General features: G+C 44.4%; 1 protein-coding gene across 1 annotated transcript in view; it reads right to left on the reverse strand.

Moving 5' to 3' along the window:
- Positions 1 to 24,751, reverse strand: part of LOC148522739 (antizyme inhibitor 2-like) — a 409,249-nt gene that overhangs the window by 45,149 nt on the left and 339,349 nt on the right. Inside the window, exon 3 of the mRNA XM_088473782.1 lies at positions 502 to 667. The gene's annotated coding sequence lies outside the window, so the exon portion shown is untranslated. The remainder of the gene's footprint in view (positions 1 to 501; positions 668 to 24,751) is intronic.

Genomic DNA, 24,751 nt, shown 5'->3' on the forward strand with positions numbered 1-24,751 from the left:
GGAACGCCTCCATCTGGCAGCCACGCCCCCGGCACGCCCACCAAAGGGGGCGTGTTGTCACTCACCATCGACAGCACGCCCCCTTTGGTGCGAGACCCCGAGCGACGTATTCCTCGTCGGTCGCCGGTTCTCGCACATGCGCACAACGGAGCTCCCTCTGTCGTGCGCATGCGCATTCGCATAACATCGACCCGCTTGCGAGCGTCCTTTGCTCGCGAGCGGGTCTGAATGACCCCCTCTCTCCTGTGCTCCTGCTTTCCTGCTCCTCATATAACCACTCACAGTGACCTCTGCCCTGTGCCCCTGCTTTCCTGCTCCCCCTGTAACCGGTCACAGTGACCTCTGCCCTGTGCCCCTGTTTTCCTGCTCCCCCTGTAACCGGTCACAGTGACCTCTGCCCCGTGCCCCTGCTTTCCTGCTCCCCCTGTAACCGGTCACAGTGACCTCTGCCCTGTGCACCTGCTTTCCTGCTCCCCCTGTAGTAGTCTCTGCTAATCTCACCTCCTCGAATCTTGGCTGGAAATCAGGGTAACCAGGAAACCCCCCTCAAATATCCAAGACTCTCATCTTGTGTCCCAGTTCATTTCCAATGTCAAACAGACGCCTGGAGTCGGCAATAGCTTGGTGAAAACTCCGGGGGTTACTGGAGCCAGAACCAATATGGAAGCTGCAGAAAGGAGAATGTGCAACAGGAAGTAGCGTGAGACAGGACATCCTCTTATTGCCTAAATGGCACTGATCCAAACCAATTGGTGACTGGTTGCCATTAAGGGGCCTATTTAATAGTTATCGGCTTTGTATATAAAAAAAAAAATTGCCTGTCCCTGCAGTGTGTAAAAGTCTAGTTATCACTAATACCAGCACTTTACTTTCTGCTTCGGCAGGGGTGTAGTGAGCCTTGTGGGTACCCCGGTAATTAAGGGGCCGTGGCCTAATGTAAGAAGGCGTGGCCACACCTCCTTAAAAATAAAATAAAAAAATTTAATTTGCTCCACCGCACTCCACGGGAGGAGAATTTGCTGCACCGCACTCCCTCAGCCAGGGGCAAATCCATTGGGGGAGGGGACACGATCAGTCGCAACCCCCCTTCCACAGTACAGCCAGTGCAGTGGCATTTCTAGAGAGGAGGGGGCCCGTGTGCATCCTCCGACACGGGCCCCCTCCTCTCTGTCCGACAGCCGGCAGCGCACTGAGCTGTGCGCAGCCAGTGCCGGAGTTATAGACTCTGGGCACTAGAGTGGCCCAGAGTCTATAGAGTATGCGCAGATCACCGGGAAAATGGCCGCGGTGACCATTTTCCCTGTACTGTGCATGCGCAAACTACGGGAAAATGGCCCCGGCGGGCATTTTCCAGTCGTTTTTACAGCGTGGGACTCCGGAGAGGTAAGTAATACTATGGGTGCAGGGTGTGCATTGCGGGGCCCCCCTGGACCCAGGGGTCCGTGTGCCCTGTACCTGCACCCATTATAGATATGCCCCTGAGCCAGTGGAGACTGCTGCTGCTGACCACTGCAGCCCAGCACACAGTGAGTGCCGGGCTGTGGAGACGGTAATGCTGACGGGTAAGGGAAGCTATCAGAGCCAGGCAGGTCAATCTCACAATATAGCAACCGCCATTGATTTCCTGCAAACTTGCTTCAATAGACATGCCCCTAAAACGTTTACACCTCATTTATACATGTACATGTATATAAGTGACACCTCATTTGTACATGTATATAAGTGACATCTCATTTGTACATGTCTATAAGTGACACCTCATTTGTACATGTATATAAGTGACACCTCATTTGTACATGTATATAAGTGACACCTCATTTGTACATGTATATAAGTGACATCTCATTTGTACATGTCTATAAGTGACACCTCATTTGTACATGTATATAAGTGACATCTCATTTGTACATGTATATAAGTGACACCTCATTTGTACATGTATATAAGTGACACCTCATTTGTACATGTGTATAAGTGACACCTCATTTGTACATGTATATAAGTGACACCTCATTTGTACATGTATATAAGTGACATCTCATTTGTACATGTCTATAAGTGACACCTCATTTGTACATGTATATAAGTGACATCTCATTTGTACATGTATATAAGTGACACCTCATTTGTACATGTATATAAGTGACATCTCATTTGTACATGTATATAAGTGACACCTCATTTGTACATGTATATAAGTGACACCTCATTTGTACATGTATATAAGTGACACCTCATTTGTACATGTGTATAAGTGTCACCTCATTTGTACATGTATATAAGTGACATCTCATTTGTACATGTCTATAAGTGACATCTCATTTGTACATGTATATAAGTGACACCTCATTTGTACATGTATATAAGTGACATCTCATTTGTACATGTCTATAAGTGACACCTCATTTGTACATGTATATAAGTGACATCTCATTTGTACATGTATATAAGTGACACCTCATTTGTACATGTGTATAAGTGACACCTCATTTGTACATGTATATAAGTGACACCTCATTTGTACATGTATATAAGTGACACCTCATTTGTACATGTGTATAAGTGACACCTCATTTGTACATGTATATAAGTGACATCTCATTTGTACATGTATATAAGTGATATCTCATTTGTACATGTATATAAGTGACACCTCATTTGTACATGTATATAAGTGACACCTCATTTGTACATGTGTATAAGTGACACCTCATTTGTACATGTGTATAAGTGACACCTCATTTGTACATGTGTATAAGTGACACCTCATTTGTACATGTATATAAGTGACACCTCATTTGTACATGTGTATAAGTGTCACCTCATTTGTACATGTATATAAGTGACATCTCATTTGTACATGTATATAAGTGACACCTCATTTGTACATGTCTATAAGTGACATCCCATTTGTACATGTCTATAAGTGACACCTCATTTGTACATGTGTATAAGTGACATCTCATTTGTACATGTATATAAGTGACATCTCATTTGTACATGTATATAAGTGACACCTCATTTGTACATGTATATAAGTGACACCTCATTTGTACATGTGTATAAGTGACACCTCATTTGTACATGTATATAAGTGACACCTCATTTGTACATGTATATAAGTGACATCTCATTTGTACATGTGTATAAGTGACACCTCATTTGTACATGTGTATAAGTGACATCTCATTTGTACATGTATATAAGTGATATCTCATTTGTACATGTATATAAGTGACACCTCATTTGTACATGTATATAAGTGACATCTCATTTGTACATGTCTATAAGTGACACCTCATTTGTACATGTATATAAGTGACATCTCATTTGTACATGTATATAAGTGACATCTCATTTGTACATGTATATAAGTGACACCTCATTTGTACATGTATATAAGTGACACCTCATTTGTACATGTATATAAGTGAAACCTCATTTGTACATGTGTATAAGTGACACCTCATTTGTACATGTGTATAAGTGACATCTCATTTGTACATGTATATAAGTGACACCTCATTTGTACATGTATATAAGTGACATCTCATTTGTACATGTATATAAGTGATGTCTCATTTGTACATGTATATAAGTGACACCTCATTTGTACATGTATATAAGTGACACCTCATTTGTACATGTGTATAAGTGACACCTCATTTGTACATGTATATAAGTGACACCTCATTTGTACATGTATATAAGTGACACCTCATTTGTACATGTGTATAAGTGACACCTCATTTGTACATGTATATAAGTTACACCTCATTGAAACCAGGCACAGCTAGGTGGAGAGTAATGCGGTTATGCTGGGTATAAAATTATACATGGACAGGAATCAGAATTATGAGGCTTGGGAGGTGTAATATTGTTCCCCTATTGATATCTTTATAACTACACCAATTGCTAATGTGTTACTATTGAGAAAGGATTGATAATTATTATAAAGATCACTGGAAAAAAGAATCCAGAGACAACTACAGGGAACAGTGATATAAGATATAACATTGCCAGCAGGGGCGTATATACAGAGGAGGGGGCCCATATGCATTCCCTGTCTGGGGCCCCCTCCTCTCTCCCCTGCAACCGCCAGAGAATTGACAGCAGCAGTAGACTCCGGGCTCTAGTCTGTGCATTCAGCGATTTCCCTACTGTGCATTCGCAAAACGCTGGGAAAATGGCCATTTTCCATATTCCAGGCATTGTATGTGGCGCTACTCTGGCCAACGTGGGACTTCGGAGAGGTGAGTATAAAAAAAGTATGGGTGCAGGGTGTGCGGTGTGTGTCTTCTAATCTGTGCCCATTCATTACAGATATTGGGCCTGATTCAGCAAGGAACGCAGTTGCTTATACACGCAATTGGCCGATTGTTGCGTACTGCGCATGCGCGAACTGGCCACTGCAATCGGGACTGCAATCGCAGAGGATACGCAGACCCATGGCAGAGTGATTGACAGAAAGTACCGTTTGTGGATGGCGATGGGCGGGAGGTCGGGCGAACGCAGGCGCGTCAGTGTGTTTCAACAGCGTTGCAGGGGCATGCATAAATTATCCACTGTGATACCATACGCAGCATGAGGCCTCATAGTGTGCGCTGAAGTTAGCAATTCCTGAGTAAGGTCAGGGTTTGTGCAAGTGTGCGTGATGCTGCGATGGTACTTGATTGTACCAATGGTTTCGCTATTCTGTATTATGGATGTGCTTATGGTAAAGTGGGCGTCCTTATGTAGTGCTGAGTTTGCATTGCAGTAGCAGTGGAATGCCGTGCTGTTGCAGTCGAACTGCGCGTGTACGCAGTATTGCGATCTGTAGTGAATCAAGCCGGTTGTTCAGTGATTTGCAGATCATTTTACTATAAACGGTTGGCAAATTGGCCGATGGTTACCATACACTAGCAATGCTTGGTCGGTGAAATCCAACATGTTGGACAACTTGATTTACCGATTACAATCACTTTTTGGTCAGAAACGGCGATTGGTGTACCCAGGGCCGGCCGGCCCATTACGCCAGGTACGCATCCGCATACGGCGCCAGGCTGTAAGGGCGGCCGCGTTATCTCCTGAGACCTGCGCGATCCCCCACAGCTGTCGGCATTACGAGGAGTCATACTGACTCATTATATTCCATTGTGCAGCCATGCCCCAGTGCCGCTACCTCTACGCTCTACCCCCGGTGATACAGCTTGTGAGAGTCTGTGCTCGGCTGTATGGGTGGCTGCGCTCTCCTCCGCTCCGCCCCTTTAAACCAACCCCAACTTCCTCTCTCTCTCTGAGGAAGTGCTGGATGCCGGGGATCTGACGTCACGATCGGGTGACCGTCCCCGGCGTTAAGTGAAAGGTTGGGAAGCAGCTAGATCCCCTTCTATAGATTGACCATGACATCTCAGCCAGTGTCCAGTGAGGTCCAAGGAGGAGCCGCCATCCATGCGCTGCAATAACTTCTGGCCCCAGGTAAGGAAATTGAAATACCCTGTATGGCTGTCACCCTGTCCCTGTCACCCATTGGTCATTCTCTCCATCACCCTCTCCCTGTCACCCAGTGCTTTCACCCTCTCCCTGTCGTCCCTCTCCCTGTCACCCTTTCCCTGTCACCTAGAGCAGTTGCCCTCTCCCTGTTGTCACCCTCTCCCTGTCTCATAGTGCTTGTCGCCCTCTCCCTATCATCACCCTCTACCTTTCACCCTCTCCCTGTCGTCACCCTCTCCCTGTCACCCAGTGCTGTCACCCTCTCCCTGTCACCCAGTGCTGTCACCCTCTCCCTGTCACCCAGTGCTGTCATCCTCTCCCTGTCACCCTCTCCCTGTTGTCACTGTCATCCTCTCCCTATCATCACCATTTCACCTAGTGCAGTTGCCCTCTCCCTGTCGTCACCCTCTCCCTGTCCCCCTCTCCCTCTCGTCACACTCTCCCTGTCCCCCTCTCCCTCTCGTCACCCTCTCCCTGTCCCCCTCTCCCTCTCGTCACACTCTCCCTGTCACCCAGTGCTGACTTCCTCTCCCTGTCACCCTCTCTGTTTTTTTCTACAAAGCCTGTGTGTTTTGTTTTTTTCCATACAAAGCCTATGTATATTATTTTTTTCATGTTGTGGCCTATGTGTGTGTTTTTTATTTATCATGTGGGGCCCCACACAGCGGGGGTTAATGTGTATGTTTTTTCCCCTGTTAGATCCATTGTATTTTATTATTAAGGATTCTGTTTCTTCTGATGCAGGAGAAGGTCCATGTGGGGTAACACCATTAGTTACTGCACTCGGGCCATGATTCAGAGCAAAGAGCGCTCGCTCTGAATCAGGGCATTTTTTTTTTTTTTTTTTTGTGCGGCCTCCTGGCCGCTCGCATAGCTGTGGGTGACCATCCACAGCTATAGCGATCGACCATGATGATGGTCGCGATGGTCAAGACCATCGCGACCATTGGGCTTGCGATGAGACCCTTGTGGTAGGGTCTCATGGCCGCAAGTTCCAGAGAGATTTCGGCTCTAACAGAGCCGGAATCTCTCCACTTACATCACTCATGGTGTCAGTGGGGCCGCCCCCAAACGGCAGGCATTCTCATGGGAACGCCTCTGTTTGGGCAGCCACCCCACGGCCCACCCACCAAAGGGGGCGAGCTGTCACTCAACATCGACAGCTCGCCCTCTTTGTTGTGAGACCCAGAGCGACGGAGTGCCCGTCGCTAGCCGGGTCTCGCGCATGCGCACGACAGAGCCGGCTCCGTCGTGCACATGCGCTGTGGGCCACCATCGACCCAGTTGCGAGCGCTTGCGAGCGGGTCTGAATCAGGCCCACGGTTACACCAACCCTAGTGACACCACTGAGTATAGTATTAAATTATAAACATGTTTTTCTAAAGCTGGTCTTTTGATCTACAGATTCCCTTTTGTCATTGTTGCATTATTACATGTACTCCGGATATTTCACACACCAAAATATGAGGCTTTATTTCAACAGGGGGCACTAAAATCTATATCCGCTTACTAAAAAAATCAGGCTCGGGCTGGCCCTGGGTGTACCCCATACATTGCCGATTTTTTTTCTCCCCAATCATCTGCAAAACGGGGAATTGTCCCAATCCATCTGGGGCCTTTAGTAAGAAGTAAGGGGGGAAGTAAGAAAATATAACAAACAAACTGTAATTGCAACATTTAGTTTGCACAGTACAATATTTGTATAGTTAGTTTTGAGTCATAAGAAAAAATGACTCAAAGAAAGAAGAATTTTCCTTGGTTGATGCACTCTTGACATCTGATAATTCTTGCATTAAATACTAATATAGCATAAAACCTAACTTTTAATTTAGTAATAAATAAACACAAAAAGACATATACATAAAATCTAGTCACAATTAACATGTATAATACTGCACATCATTTAACCCTTTTAGAGCAATGATTGTAGAAAATGGCTCAGAAAATCAATAGGAAAACAATGTAGGTCTCTTACTACTCCATTGAGCTGTGTATAATTGGCTAATTATTAAATGTACCATTTATTATTATCTCAATGTTAGTAGACCGTCTTTTGAACAAGAAAATTGTGCAGTGAAATATATCAATGAGAGTACCAATCTATTATATCACTCCTATATGAAATTAAATAGTCTAATTAAAGGTGTGATTAAACTACGGCAAGACTATTTACATCCTCATGATTTACCCCTATCAGAAAATAAACCTACGATGCAGTCAGCAATGTCCAACATTGAATTGCATGAAAAAAACAGGCAATAGAATAACATGTGTTGTTGTATCCATATATTGATATATATTGTCTTATTAGTATATGACAATATTATTTACATCCTCATAATTAACCCCTATTCCAAAGAATGTTCAAGTAATGCAATCAACAATATCCAGCATTAAATGACAAAACAAAGTGAGGCGTTGGTAACATATGTTATTATATCCAACTCATATATGTTGCAAACTTTAGTTTGAAAAAGGTTATTTTTAAAAGCAATATTGGCAATAGCATATAGGACCAATCAGGTAAGTAATACAGAGAAAAGACCCCCACTCAATTGGGGGAAGACCACTCACCCCTGCATCCGTTTACCCATGGGTATTGAACGGGTCAGAGGGAGATGGAGACCCCCTGGGTGCAGGGTGAAGACTTTAAAGACAGATACAGTATCGGTTCCTACTGTCCCTGCTGACTCCGGTATCCCCCTGTTGCGAGTATGCAGTGCAGGGCGGTATGACCGGTGGCAGCGGGATGAGGGGGCCGATAGAATTACCTGATAGCCTGGTATATAGGTCTGGTGAGGGGAGGGATGGTCGGGAGCAGCGTCCCGCTGAATAGTCCTGCCGCCGTCAGAAGCCGGGTCACATGGGCGCCCTGTGAAGCCCGGAGTCCTGGCGCTGGTTGATGACGCGCGTTTCACATAGAAAGCTTGTTCACATCGGAGCCTATGTTCTCCCTGGGACAGCTTTCCCTTAAATAGCCCTAGGGTTTGTGTTAATTGTCACAATTGACATGAATGATTGAAGACTATTTGTCTTCCCTTAGACATTCATTATCTATTAAATTAGAAGAATGATCTATTATTATTATCTATTGGGGTATATTATTCCTATTTTAATTTTACATTTATTGCATGACTGAACACAAATTATGTCAGGATGTAATAGCATGTATATACATATAATCAGTACATCACTGTTAATTTACACACACCTGCGTGTAATGTAATTAATTGAGACATATAGTCTCTAATATATCGTGGTTGTAGTGTAAGTACATAACCAGTGTTCAATTTTATTGGAATATATAGACATATTTGGTATCCTTAGATATCAATATAAGAGATATAAATATTTAATACTCCTAATGAGCATAAAAACTCCAAAAATAAAATTCCAAATATAGTAAAATATTATTGCATTAAAACTTTTGCTGCCAAAATACTAGTTAAAAGTGAAATTGCATTTAGATGTGATACAGTGACAAATTGTGATAAGATATTTAATTTTAAATAGTGTACATAACATAATTTAAATGACTTTAGTGTATAGGGGAGAAAGCCTCCATATATTGTTAAAATTGTGACAATAGGTGAGACACAAAAAATTAATTATAAGGTGTAAAAAATAAAAAGCATTCTAAACTAAATTCAACAAAAATAAACCCGTATCAATGTAAAAAGTACTAGAGTGACTACCTAAAAATAAACATATTTCATGATGACAGTACATTATTAAATATAATAAGGGGTAATATAAATATTAAAATAGTGCTCATCACATTAATATTCAAAGTGCTTATTATTAAGCACATATATATGTGTATATACTCTCCTAACATAAACCTGAATAGTCAATACATTACAACCAATAACTGGTTGTTAAATCAAAGTTAAAAAAAGGGGAAGAAACAGAAACATAGAACTCACAGTAATTAAAAAGATCAATGAGATTAATTAACTAAGATGTTGTTTAATGCAGAGAGGAAAGAGGTATATAATCTTGTGTCTTAACCACCATATACAGCACAAGAAGCATCTCTAGATGTATATACTAATAAAGAAAAAGCAGAACTAGGGTGTGACGTATATTTAGATGTTTATGTTGGCAGAAAGACTCCATAGTTGTTAGATTCATTGAGTCCCGCTGGTATTAAAGAGCCCATTTTGAAGATCCATTTGCTCTCCATTTTTAGGAGTTCTTTAGTGGTGTCACCTCCTCTTATGCCCATTTGTAATCTTTCGAGTCCAAATACTCTTAGATCTTTGGTGTTGTTAGGATGAGCACAAAAGAAGTGTCTTACCACTGAGGTGAGTTGTTTATTCCTCCTTAAATCTGAAGCTGCGTTCCGAATGTTCCCAAGATGTCCTAGGATTCTTGATTTTAACATCCTTGTGGTCATTCCTATGTATTGCCTTTCACATGGGCATCTAATGCAGTATATCACATTTGTTGTTTGGCAGTTGATATAATCATTGATTTTGATATTTTCACCATATTTGTCTTTTACCACTGGTTGCTGGATCATGTATTCACATACTTTGCATGATCCACATGGGTAAGTACCCTTAATCCTATTCCTCTTAGTGGATGTTCTGACAAAATGGCTCTGGACCAATTTATCTTTTAGATTCGAGGATCTCCTCCAGCTCATCGATATTTTTGGGCCCAATTTCTGGTTCAGGTCTGCATCATTAAGTAGTACGTGCCAATATTTATTGAGAGCATCCTGAATTTTGTACCATTCATAGCAAAAGTCGCCCACAAACCTCATTTCCGGGGGTTCATTCTGTAGTTTTGATTTCTTTCTTTTACTATCCTGAAAAATCAGGGTGTCCCTGTTTGTTTTCAATAATGATGATTTCGCTTTTCTAATGCTTCTCATGCTATATCCTCTCTCTTTGAGTCTTACCACCAATTCTTCACTCTTTACTGTATACACCTCATCGTCAGAGCAATTACGTCTTAGACGTAAAAATTCCCCTCTGGGGACATTCGAAAGGGTAGATGGAAGATGTGAGCTTGAACAGTGGAGTAAACTATTGGTTGCTGCTTCTTTTCTATACAGCTCAGTTGAAAGCATATCATTACTATCTCTATATAGTTTCAGTACTCCTTCTGCACTTGCCAATACTGGGGCCAGCATACGAGTCTGAAGAGGTGACTTAGTACTTGATACATTAATCCAAGTAACATTCTGGTACGCATATATAACTACTTCACCATATTATTTGTTTGAGACACAAAATTACTACACCATGTATGCGTATTTTGGCTCGACATGAGCTAATTTTATTTAAGGTTCCTGGTTACCCTGAAGTTGTGAAACCACTTCACCACATGAGGTTCCAGTAAAACAACCACAGATAAGCTATAAAGATTTATTTTCTGGTACGCACATTTATATTTGAGCACATGCTAATATATTTTTTGAAATACTACACTATTAGGCGCATGTTCTTTCCATACCCCATTCCTATATATATATATATATATATATATATATATATATACACTATGTATGACGCAAATAATGGGTTACTGTGATCGCTGGTCCTGTACATGCTGGAATTATGACACACAATACACTATGTATGATACATATAATAGGTTACTGTGATCGCTGGTCCTGTACATGCTGGAATTATGACACACAATACACTATGTATGACGCATATTAAAGCTGGTTAAGTGCTAATACTACCCTCTTCATGGACTGGCCTCACTCACTCTAAAATGAAGCATTTGGAAACCCCTCTCTAGAAATCCTGCGTTTGCCCCTGTGCAGACTGTATGCACTGAGTGAGTGGCTGGTAGTCTGATTGTATAACCACCAGGATTCCATTCTACCCATGAACTGCAGGCTCTCCACAATTCCTGTTACATTTGATTTACAATATGTGGACACCTTTTGTATATGCACTACAGTCACCCTAATACTAACTAGGGGTGTGCACCGGCCACTTTTCGTGTTTTGTGTTTTGGTTTTGGATCTGGATCTTTCTTCATGTTTTGGATCTGGATTGGTTTTGCCAAAACCACCCTTCCGTGTTTTGGGTTCTGGGTTTTGTGTTTTGGATCTGTATTTTTTTGAAAAAAAGCATAAAAACAGCTAAAATCACAGAATTTGTAGGTTTTTCTGCTCCTATGCTATTATTAACCTCAATAACCTTAATTTCCACTCATTTTCAATCTATTCTGAACACCTCACACCTCACAATAGTGTTTTTATGTCCAAAAGGTTGCACCGAGGTAGATGGATGACTATGCTAAGCGATACGAGTGGGCGGCGCAAACACGTGACCCATCTAGGCGTGATACTGCAGTGGCAGACAGGATGGCAGTTTGAAAAACTAGGCCCCAAACAGTACATAATGCAAAGAAAAAAAAGAGGTGCAAGATGGAATTGTCCTTGGGCCCTCCCACCCATCCTTATGTTGTATAAACAGGACATGCACACTTTAACAAAGCAATCATTTCAGCGCCAGGGTCTGCCACACAACTGTGGCTGAAATGATTGGTTCGTTTGGGCCCCCACAAAACAAGCTGGCAATTAATCTGTCCCTGCACAAACTGGCTCTACGGAGGCAAGATGTCATCCTCATCCTCCTCATCCACCGATTCCTCACCCTCTTCAGTGTGTACATCCTCATCCTCACAGAGTATTAATTCGTCCCCGCTGGAACCACAGGTCCCTCTGTACGTTCTGGAGGCTGGTCTCCCTGGAAGAGTTGATAATTCATTTTATGAACATCATCTTCTCCACATTTTGTGGAAGCAACCTCCTACGCCTTTCGCTGACAAGGTTCCCGGCTGCACTAAACACTCTTTCGGAGTACACACTAGAGGGGGGGCAACTCAGGTAAAATAGAGCCAGTTTGTACAGGGACCTCCAAATTGCTTCTTTTTCCTGCCAGTACAGGTACGGACTGTCTGACATGCCTTCTTGGATGCTGTCACCGATGTAATCCTTTAACAGACAGACACACGCTTGTCGCTGCTGCTTTGAGGATGCAAGTGCGGCTACAGCCCACACAATTCACAAAGACAGAAAAAAAAAAAGAATATTTTTATTGTTTGTGGAGCGCACTTTGAGGGTTACACCACCCTTTAACAGACAGACGCACGCTTGTCGCTGCTGCTTTGAGGATGCAAGTGCGGCTACAGCCCACACAATTCACAAAGACAGAAAAAAGAAGAAGAATATTTTTATTGTTTGTGTAGCACACTTTGAGGGTGTCACCACCCTTTAACAGACAGACGCACGCTTGTCGCTGCTGCTTTAAGGATGCAGGTGCGGCTACAGCCCACACAATTCACAAAGACAGAAAAAAGAAGAATATTTTTATTGTTTGTGTAGCACACTTTGAGGGTGTCACCACCCTTTAACAGACAGACGCACGCTTGTCGCTGCTGCTTTGAGGATGCAAGTGCGGCTACATCGCACACAAGTCACAAACACATTAAAAAAATAGTTTTTTATTTTTTGGAGCACTTTGAGAGTTACACCACCCTTTAACAGACAGACGCACGCTTGTCGCTGCTGCTTTAAGGATGCAGGTGCGGCTACAGCCCACACATTTCACAAAGACCGAAAAAAAAAGAACAATATTTTAATTGTTTGTGTAGCACACTTTGAGGGTGTCACCACCCTTTAACAGACAGACGCACGCTTGTCGCTGCTGCTTTAAGGATGCAGGTGCGGCTACAGCCCACACAATTCACAAAGACAGAAAAAAGAAGAATATTTTTATTGTTTGTGTAGCACACTTTGAGGGTGTCACCACCCTTTAACAGACAGACGCACGCTTGTCGCTGCTGCTTTAAGGATGCAGGTGCGGCTACAGCCCACACATTTCACAAAGACAGAAAAAAATAGAACAATATTTTAATTATTTGTGTAGCACACTTTGAGGGTGTCACCACCCTTTAACAGACAGACGCACGCTTGTCGCTGCTGCTTTGAGGATGCAGGTGGAATCTAGACAGGATTTGGAACCGGGGACACTCTACCTCCATCAACGTTTTGCTTCAGGATGACTGCTGTCGTACTTCATCCTCATCGCTAAGGACTGTTGGAGGGTCAATTGTTTAGTAAAAGTAGTGATGTTCCTACTTCCTCTCTGGGATGATGAACAACTCCCAGCAGCAGCAACAGCACTAGGAGGAAGTGGTTCTTGATCTTTCCCTATTTTATTTTTATCGGAGAAAGTTTGGTCCTCCATTTATGTTATATTGATATATACGTGCGGCTAAAGCGCACACAAACACAGAAAATATTTTTTTATTTTTGCTGGAGAGTAGTGCACTTTGTGGGTTACACCACCCTTTAAGAAATGAGACAGCCGGCTCTTTACTTATGGGACACAGGTGCACGCTTGGCGCTGCTCCTTTGTTGATGCACATGCAGCCACAGTGCACACAAGTCACAAACACAGAAAATATTTTTTTTTTTGGTTTGGAGTGTACTTTGGGGGTTACAGCACCCTTTAACAGTCAAGCCAGCCGGCCCTTTACTTATGACACAGGCGCACGCTTGGCACTACTTTGTTGATGCACGTGCGGCTACTGCGCACACAATTCACAAACACAGAAAATATTTTTTTTTTTGGTTTGGACTGGAGTGAACTTTGGGGGTTACAGCACCCTTTAACGGTCAAGCCAGCCGGCCCTTTACTTATGACACAGGCGCACGCTTGGCACTACTTTGTTGATGCACGTGCGGCTACTGCGCACACAATTCACAAACACAGAAAATAATTTTTTTTTTGGTTTGGACTGGAGTGTACTTTGGGGGTTACAGCACCCTTTAACGGTCAAGCCAGCCGGCCCTTTACTTATGACACAGGCGCACGCTTGGCACTACTTTGTTGATGCACGTGCGGCTACTGCGCACATAATTCACAAACACAGAAAATATTTTTTTTTTGGTTTGGACTGGAGTGTACTTTGGGGGTTACAGCACCCTTTAACGGTCAAGCCAGCCGGCCCTTTACTTATGACACAGGCGCACACTTGGCACTACTTTGTTGATGCACGTGCGGCTACTGCGCACACAATTCACAAACACAGAAAATAATTTTTTTTTGGGTTTGGACTGGAGTGTACTTTGGGGGTTACAGCACCCTTTAACGGTCAAGCCAGCCGACCCTTTACTTATGACACAGGCGCACGCTTGGCACTACTTTGTTGATGCACGTGCGGCTACTGCACACACAATTCACAAACACAGAAAATATTTTTTTTTTGGTTTGGAGTGTACTTTGGGGGTTACAGCACCCTTTAACGGTCAAGCCAGCCGGCCCTTTACTTATGACACAGGCGCACGCTTGGGACTACTTTGTTGATGCACATGCGGCTACTGCGCACACAATTCACAAACACAGAAAATATTTTTTTTTTTTGGTTTGGACTGGAGTGTACTTTGGGGGTTACAGCACCCCTTAACGGTCAAGCCAGCTGGCCCTTTACTTATGACACAGGCGCACGCTTGGCACTACTTTGTTGATGCACGTGCGGCTACTGTGCACACAATTCACAAACACACAAAAAATATTATTTTTTTAGCACTTGGGGGGAGCACCCCTGATGGACAGAGCACCCCCTGGACAACACTACAGCACCCCTTTAGGACTGGGACACTGCACAGGACTTTGGAGTGGACACAGCCCCTATGGAGAACTGACTGCACAACACAGTCCAGCCAGCCCCTATGGACTTTGAAGTAGTGGACACAGCCCCTATTAACAACAGCAGCACAACACAGCCAGCCCCTATGGACTTTGAAGTAGTGGACAACAGCAGCACAGCGCAGCACAGCACAGCACAGCACAACACTACTCTGCACTACACTACACTACACAGCCCAGCCAGCCCTAACTCCCACCCTCCCTCTTCACTGTCCACAGCCGAGTGAGAAAATGGCGCCGACGCGGGTACCTTATATAGGATCCAAAACCCGCGAGACTCGGAAGGCGGGATGATGACGTTTTGCCTCGATTTCAGATCCGAGTCAGGCGGGAAAAGTCGAGCCTGACTCGGATCGGCCTCGGATCGGGGGGGTTCGGATTTCAGAAATCCGAACCCGATCACCCCTAATACTAACACATGAAAGTGGCTGCAGCTGTCATATCACTAGCCAGAACCGTGAGTGACAGCCGCTGATCCCACCGTTTACGCTTTTATTTTACGTGAGTATCTTACAGTAGATCAAGGTCTCATTCATCAATGAGTTTTCTCACTCAAAACGAGTGATAAAACTCGTTGTGTAAACTCCGGCTTTCGTCCCTGCTGTTCAGGCATCTGCTACCGTTAGTTGACTATCAGTGCTGGTATTATTTTATACAAGTATATTGAAACCCTATTTAACTTAGTTCCAAGTATTAACTTTTACAGCTGCACAATTAGCTGACATTTCAAATATTTTATATCAACTTGATTTTTTTTACATTGAAATAGTAAATATATATATTAGAGATGTGTGCGGACCCCCGTGTTTTTGGCTCTAAACAGTGGCGGAACTGTGGGAGACAATGGAGGCAGCTGCCGCCGGGCTCCAGCCCTGAAGGGGGCACCTCCTCCATTGTGTCCTCCCTGCTGTGTAACCAAGGAGCCCAGGTCTGCATCAGCAGAGCTCCTCCCCTGCTCTCTGCTCTGGTCGTGGGACATCACGTAAAATATGTCTGCGACCCTGAGCCTGACTTAGCCGGGAGGTGTGGGGGCGTGCAGGGAGGAGGACGGCGCAGCTATCACAAAGTGGAATGGCCCGTGGGAGCCGGGAGACAGCGTGGGCATGCAGGGAAGACAGCGCGGCTGTCACTGACAGTCTGTGTGGAATGCACCGCAGGAGACTGGGCGAGTGTGCAGGGAGGACGGTGCGGCTGTCGCTACGTGGAATGGACCACAGGTGCCGGGAGACTGTGCGTGCGGGCATACAGAGAGGTGGACGGTGCAGCTGTCATGGTGTGTAGCTGAAGATCAGCAGATAAGTAGCTGTTGGGCTGGGCAGTGGGAATGGGTATGATATACCGCCGGCCGCATTCCCGTCAGCGGCAGCCCGACAGGAGCAGAGTGCGACGCAGTGGAAGCCCGACAGCGCTGGAAATCCCGATCGTGGATAGGTAAGTATCCACTAACCTAACCCCCCTAACCCTAACCCTAACTCCCCCCCCAAGTGCCTAACCCTAATCCCCCCTCTAAGTGCCTAACCCTAACCACCCCCTTCCCCGCTGCCTAAACCTAAGTCCCCCCCAGGGGTGCCTAACCCTCCCTCCCCCTAGCCTAACCCTAAGTCCCCCCCGGGAGCCCTAAACCTAACCCTCCCCCCCGCGGCTGTCCGCTCACGGCGCCCGGCATCACTACGATCGTGATGCCGGGCGCCAGTCTCCCGGCGTCGGGGAAATGCGGGCGTCTACATCTAGACGCCCGGCATTTCACCCTTGCCGGGATAAGACATTCGGGAAGCCGTCTGCCGGTATATAGGCAATCGGCTTCCCGATTGCTTCCCGGGCAGTGACTTTTGAAGAGTGATATAGTTAAAGAGCAAGGTAGATCACTCTCTCATCATTATACATTTAAAGAGCAAGATAGTGTAATTATGGTGCATTAATGTATTTAATATAGATTAGATACATCTCCAGTGTTACCATATATATATATATATAATAACAGAGATGGCGGCACTCGGAAAATAATTACAGATTACCAGCAGGTAAGCTTACCTGCTGGTAATCTGTCTGTTACTGCATTGTTGGTTCTCGGCTGAGGTCCTAATAAGGAGGGCACCAGCACCATTATATCCTACACTTGGAGTGCCACTCTTGGAATACTATATATATATATATATATATATATATATATATATTTTTTATATTATTTTTTTTTTTCTACCATAGCACTGGTGGTGTATCTAATTATCACATTATTGGCTGTCAGAATAAAAACTGCAAAAGATGGGAGCTGTCATTTTGAAATCCAACTGAAAAAAATCATAACTGCGACAGTTATCTCCCAACTCAGGAAGTAAAGTGAGACACTTGTAATCTTTCTGTGCTTGCTACATGTGTTATTTCAGGGCAGACTAGATGGACCAAGTAGTCCTTTTGCATAACCATATGTCAGGTTTACAAAGTCCAATAGTCGGCATACGAGGGGGGGGGCACCAACATTTATCTTGCCGCCGGGCAACTGGGATTAAGTTACGCCACTGGCTCTACAGCTTTGCCGTGTAACATGCATTTCAGGTCAGTTTGGACCACCTCACAGGTCTGTTTCCACCCATATCGGCCAAAGGCTGCAGCGAGCTGATTGACTAATCTAAGCGTCAGAGCAGCGGCACAAACACATGGCAGTTTAAAAAAGAATGTGGCACATCTATGAAACATAGTGGCACTGCAGTGGCAGATAGGGTGGAAGTTTAATAGACTATACAATGTTATGGAATGTATTCATTAATCCAGAACTTATTACCTAAAAGTAAAAGTCTACAAGAAAATCAGAGTCATAACTAGGGGAGTGCCTGGAATGCCACCCTGTAGCCAGTATTGCTGCTGCAGTACCACTAGTAGAGTCCTTTGGGCGCTACAGGCAAGCACCCTGCCATTTATACAGCTGCATTGAGCACCTTCTAGATGCTCCATGCACTATTGCACTTTCGGAAGCTGGCTGGCCCCACCCCCTATATGCAACATCATGTGCAATGAAGGCAGGGCTTGCAGAGGGCCCGTGAAAGCCCTGATATGGCAGTGAATATAATATATTACAAACCACATTTCTACAAACAGCAAATCGCAGATCGTGGAAAGAGTTGTTGTTATGGATCAATATCTACAGTCCTTACCCACAATACTATGCACATGAGTGAGCCACACGGACCCTAAAACAACACACCCATTGGCAGAAGTGGTGGAGAGGTATGTGGTGGCTGAGGGACTATTAAGTGTACTCCACCGGGCCCTAGTCCCACAACGGCGATCTCCAGTGACCACTGGTAATACTGTTCCAGGGGAGAAGGGTGATGGGTGGTGGAAAGAACCTAAGATGATTGGTTTGGAACCTGGCAGTAGGCCAGCAATGCCAGGAAGGTTCCTACACCATAAAAGACTTGATAATAACATGATCCAATGTTTTCGATGTAGTGGTTTGGGCCATTTTGCAGCTAATTGTTCGCTTACCTCTGACCTATGCAAGTGATACTGCTTATGTTATGTTAATAGCAGAATGTATTTCTTTGCTCAGCTTATCTGCACTGCCGACCGACAGGCTGAGACAGATAAGCAATTGTGTATCGTCACTATAGAAGGCAACCGGGTAGATTCAGGTAGCCTGGTCAATCTTCTCAAATGGGAATTGCTGAACCCATTAAAATATAAGGGTAAAACTGTTGGTGTGACTTGCATGCATGGGGATACTCTGTGTCATGTTACTGCGAAAGTGAACCTACAAACGCAGTATGGTTCCGCTGTACTCCCTGTGGGTTTGGTTCCTGGCTTGATGTACGATGCGATATTGGGGAGAGACTTTGCTCACTTCTGTAACAAATCGGCTCTCCCACAACTTCCAGAAGTACATAACCCCGACCCATTTGAGAATGTTACTGATACAGTGGTAGTGGGAGTGTCTCCTGAATCAGAATATTCCCTTTTTAAAGCATGATTGGGGAGCCAGAGAATGATGAGAGCACTTAAGGGGACAGGATGATGTACCTTCCACTGAAATAGAAAATGTTGTTGAACCGGTTGATCGTCCTCCTGATCTGGAGGTCAGAAAAGAGTTCTTTGCCTTAGAACAGTTAAATGACCCTACTCTGGTAAAAGCTAGAGATTGATGGAAACCCCATAGACCCTGTTGGTAGGTTTTCATACCCTCACATCGCAGTACATCAGGATTTTCTGTATCAAGTGATCATGAATGAGAAAGATATTGTGGAACAATTAGTAGTCCCCAATGCATATAGAAGAACAGTGTTAGACCTTACTCATGGTCACATAACTGCAGGTCACCTACAGTAGGTGTAGAAAAAATTGCTGAGAGAATTTTACAGATATTTTTCTTGCACAGTATCATAATGTGTTATCTGAATATTGTGCCCTGAGTGTCAGTACCATCCTCCTTAGAAGTTTGCTCATCCCATTACCCATTGTTGAGGTTCCATTTGAGAGAATAGTTATGAATTTGGTTGGACCTCTAATAAAATATGCCCGGAACCATCAAATGTATTTCGGGATAATGTATTATGCTACCAGATACCTGGAAGCTATACCATTGCGCAATATGTCAACAAAGACCATTGCTAGAGAACTAGTCCATGTCTTTAGCAGATTGGGAATGCCCAAGGAAATCCTGACTAATCAGGGTACCCCATTTATGTAGAAACTTGTGAAAGAATTAAGCAGCCTGCTTAAATTTACTCAGCTAAGAACCTCTGTGTATCACTCCCAGACTGATGGTTTTCGTGGAGAGGTTTAACAAAACTTTAAGGAACATGCTAAAGAAAGTGGTGGATAAAGATGGAAGAGATTGTGAATATTTGCTACCTTATTTATTACTGACCATTAGAGAGGTTCCCCAATCTTCCACGGGGTTTTCACCTTTTGATTTGTTGTAGGGGAGACACCCAAAGGGGATTGCTGGACATTGCAAAGGAGACATGGGAGGGGTAACCCAGTCCATATAAAACTGTTATTGAGCATGTTTCCCAAATGCAGGAAAGAATTGCTGCAGTGATGACGATAATGAGAGAGCACAGCAGAAGGTGTACAATTGCAATGCCCGGTTGGGCATCTTTGCTCCTGGGGACAGAGTGCTTGTTTTGGTTCAATGCCTACCAGATGCCTCGAGTGGATGAACTTATTGAAAGACTAGCAACAGCAAGGTACTGTTCCAATACAACATGTTGCCATTTGGGTTACATGGGGCACTCGCCACCTTTCAAAGAAAGACCTACAGTATATAATTCTAAGGCTCCATAGAGTGTATGCTTCTGCCTATCTGGATGATGTAGTCATCTATAGTCCTGATTGGCAGTCTCACTTACCCAGAGTACAAGCAGTGTTGGACTCCATCCAAAAGGCAGGATTGACAGCCAACCCCAAAAAAATGTTGTTTAGGGATGGAAGTAAAGTATGTTGAATACACCATCAGCAGAGGTTTGATAAAGCCCTAACTTAATAAAATTGAGGCAATACAAAATTGCCCATGACCCCTGAATATGAAACAGGTGAGAGCTTATAATACCACAGGGTATTATAGAAGGTTTATACCCCATTTTGGCACCATTGCTGTCCCACCAATGGACCTTACCAAGGGCAAACAGTCAGTTATGGAGACCTGAAGCAGAAAAGGCTCTTCAGGAGTTGAAGGTAGCATTGTGTACCCAACCAGTTCTCATGACACCTGACTTAAAAAGTGAATTTGTGGTGCAAACTGATGCATCGGATGTAGGGATAGGTGCTGTCCTGTCCCAAAACAAAGAAGGTGAAGAGTATCTTATTTATTTAAGCAGAAAGTTTAATGTATTATTATTATTATATTATTATTATCCTTTATTTATATGGCACCACAAGTGTTCCGCAGTGCCTTACAAAGTTCATAAACAAATAATTTGACAAGTGACTTACAGTACAATACAATGCAGGACAAGGACATGGATAATATACATTGCTACATTAGTGACCATAACACCTAGATAGCCAACAGAGCGTAAGCAACCAAGTGTTAGGTGCCCTGGTGGGGGATAAGAAGTAGATGAAAGTAAAGTAAGGAGAAACACAAGAGGGGAGAGGGTCCTGCTCGTTAGAGCTTACATTCTAAAGGGGAGGGGCAGGCAAACAGGTGTGACACAGATGGGGTATACAGGGAGGAAGGAGCATGTTGCAGCAAGTTAGAATGGGAGCTGGAAGGCTTTGGTGAAGTAGTGGGTCTTGAGAGCCCGTTTGAAAGATTGTAAAGAGGTGGAGAGTCTGATGGGGAGAGGAAGAGAGTTCCAAATGTCGGGAGCAGCACGGGCAAAATCTTGGAGGCGGGAGTGGGAGGAAGTAATCAGTTGGTATGAGAGGCAGCGTGCATTTGTTGAGCGAAGAGGGCGGACCGGAGAGTGAAGGGAGAGGAGGTCAGAAATGTAAATGGGAAAGGAATGGGTGAGGGCTTTGTAAGCGAGTGTGAGAACCTTGAATTGGGTTCTAAAAGGGAAGGAGAGCCAGTGGAGGGCTTGTAGGAGAGGGGAGGCAGATGTAGAGCATTTGGAGAGAAAGATGAGTCGAACAGCAGCATTGAGGACAGACTGGAGAGGAGAGAGATGGGAGTTGGGGAGGCCAGATAGGAGGAGGCTACAGTAGTCCAATCTGGAGATGACCAGTGAGTGTATGAGGGTTTTAGTAGCATCCTGGCTAAGAAAGGGTCTAATCTTAGAAATATTTTTGAGATGGAAACAACAAAAATGTGAGAGGCTCTGCATATGTGGTTTGAAGGAGAGGGAGGAGTCCAGGATAACTCCAAGACAGTGCACTTTGGGGCTAGAGCAGATAGCTGTGCCATCAATTGTTAAAGAAATAGTGGGGAGTGAGGTTATGTTGGATGGTGGGAAAATGATCAGCTCGGTCTTAGACATATTAAGTTTAAGAAATTGCCGGGACATCCAGGAAGAGATAGCAGAGAGACAGTTGGAGATACGAGTGAGGAGAGAGGGGAAGAGGTCAGGGGAGAAAAGGTAGATCTGAGTATCATCAGCATAGAGATGATAATGGAGGTCAAAAGAGCTGATGAGTTCACCTAGAGAGGACGTATAGAGGGAGAATAGTAGAGGTCCAAGAACAGAACCTTGGGGAACACCTACTGTAAGAGGCTGTGGTGGGGAAGAGGAGTCATGAGAGGAGACAGAGAAGGACCAGTCAGAGAGGTAGGAGGAAATCCAGGAGAGGGCAGTGTGACGTAGACCAAGGGAGTGTAGGATTTGCAGCAGGATAGGGTGGTCCACAGTGTCGAAGGCAGCAGAGAGGTCAAGGAGAATGAGCAGGGAGTAGTGGCCCTTGGATTTGGCAGCAAGGAGGTTATTGTTGACTTATTGTGAGGGCAGTTTCATTGGAGTGGAGAGAACAGAAGCCAGACTGAAATGGGTCAAGGAGGGAGTGGGAGGAAAGAAAGGTGGTAAGGCGGTTGTAGATAATATGCTAAAGGAGCTTGGAGGCAAAAGGGAGGAGAGAGATGGGACGGTAGTGTTAGGATCAAGGGTAGGTTTTTTAAGAATGGTGGAGACAAGGGCATGTTTGAATGCAGAATGGACAGTGCCAGATGAGAGGGAGAGACTGAGGAGGGGGGCAAGATGGGAACAGGCACAAGCAGAGAGGTAGCGGATGAGACATGAAGGGATAGGGTAAAGGGGGGAAGAGGACTGGATGAGGGCCTTGACTTCCTCTCCAGATACATGAGAGAAACTATGCCACGGTTGAAAAAGAAACATTGGCCATTAAATGGACATTAGAAACTCTCAAGTACTACCTACTGGGAAGGAAATTCAGGTGGATCATGGATGTCTGAGAATAAAGAGAGCAATGGTAGAATAACAAGATGGTTCTTGGCATTACAAAATTTTATCTTTTCAGTAGAGCACAGGCCAGGAAGCCAACTGGCCAATGCAGACGCTTTGTCTCTTGTTTTTTGTTTGGGGGCTGCAGGTCGAAACAAAGGAGGGGATATGTGACAAAGGCACTGGTAAGGCTATATACATGGGAGACATATACAGTATGTCCCAGGTTTCTGATCACGTCATTATTGCGATCGCGGTCACATGACGTGACCGATGCTCTCTGATGACGTCACTCCTCGCGGCATCCCAGTGAGGAGGGAGTTGTTATGGCACACTTTCCTGGGTCCCTTCCTCATACACTCCAGGAATGAAGGTAATCTGTTCACTTATACACCCTGATGAAAGGACCATAGAGGTCTTGAAACGTTGTCATATGGATTTTATATTTTGGTGTATCCAATACAATAATCTTCTTATATGAAGACCCTGTAATGCCGCCTCTTCTTTATCTAAGCAAACTAAACTGGAGTAAATGTGTTTCTAAGGAGGACATTTAACTCTTGCTACTAGATTGCATATATTTCTTCCAACTATTAGACAAACATCTTGCAGGAGCTGTATCATGTTTTCTTATCCACTGTGAGCTCTAATAACAAATGGTTTCATGAGAACATTGTTTTTCGGTAGTGCAAGCTGCAATGTGTCTGTGTAATTCTTTGCATGAAGCGCAGGGAGTTCAATCAGTTCTGAAACATATTACCTAATAACAAATATACCATCTGCAATAGGGAGGCCCAACACTTCCCCATCTGTTGTTGTCTGTGTGGATCTTATTATTGCAGTAGCGCTTGTTTATAATCTTGGACTAGTGTATTCAACTTTAAAAGGGTTATGTTTTAATTGCTATTGACTGTTAAATGCATTGCTTCTAGCTATGTATTTGTATTATATGAGATAATGTTTTGGGCTTGATTCAGATTAGGTAACAATGGCGATATCCACGCAAACAGACAATATTTATTTCTTATGCGCATTTGTCTGAGTTGCACCGCGCATACATCCCAATTTTGTTCGTATAAAGTCGAAGATCAAATTTGGACGCACGGTAGCAGAAATGTGAGGGGCGTTCCTGGATGGTGACTGGGAGGTAACAGGGATTCGAGGGTTAAAAACACACACGGCCGTGTCTGTGTCCATGTCAGAATGAGCCCCTCTATGTACAATCAAGAAAAAAAGTGCCTACAGTGTCAGCCTCAGAGGTTACTCCGCAATCAGAAGCGGCTAATGAGTGCTGGCGTTCATTATCATCATCAGCAGGACCGGATTATAGGAGGGGCGAAGGGGGCGGTCGTCCCGGGGCCCCCATACATAGGGGGCCCCACACACTGTACTCAACCCCCGGCAACTAATAGTAACTTAAAAAACGGAGCACAGCATTTAGCTGTCTCCGTTACAGTCCTCGGCGGCTCAGCTGTTCACTTACAGCAGCCGCCAAGGAGCTTCCCTGCAGTTACAGTCTCACAAGATTATGATGCCAAATCTTGCGAGACTGTGACTGGAGGCTGCCTGCACTGTGCGTGATCATGATGGTGTTAGGCAGAGCAGCTAACTCGGATGCTTAATGTTACTCTGCCTCAGTGTTTCACCGGGCTTTGACCAGAGAGCAGTGAGTTTGTCTGAGTGTGTGCAGGGCCGAAACTAGGATTTTCGTCACCAGGGGCAAGACAGTAATTTGGCGCCCCCCCCTGGTAATTCCCC

The sequence above is a fragment of the Taudactylus pleione genome, unplaced genomic scaffold, assembly GCF_031769625.1.
Source record: "Taudactylus pleione unplaced genomic scaffold, aTauple2 ptg000140l, whole genome shotgun sequence".
NCBI lineage: Eukaryota > Metazoa > Chordata > Amphibia > Anura > Myobatrachidae > Taudactylus > Taudactylus pleione.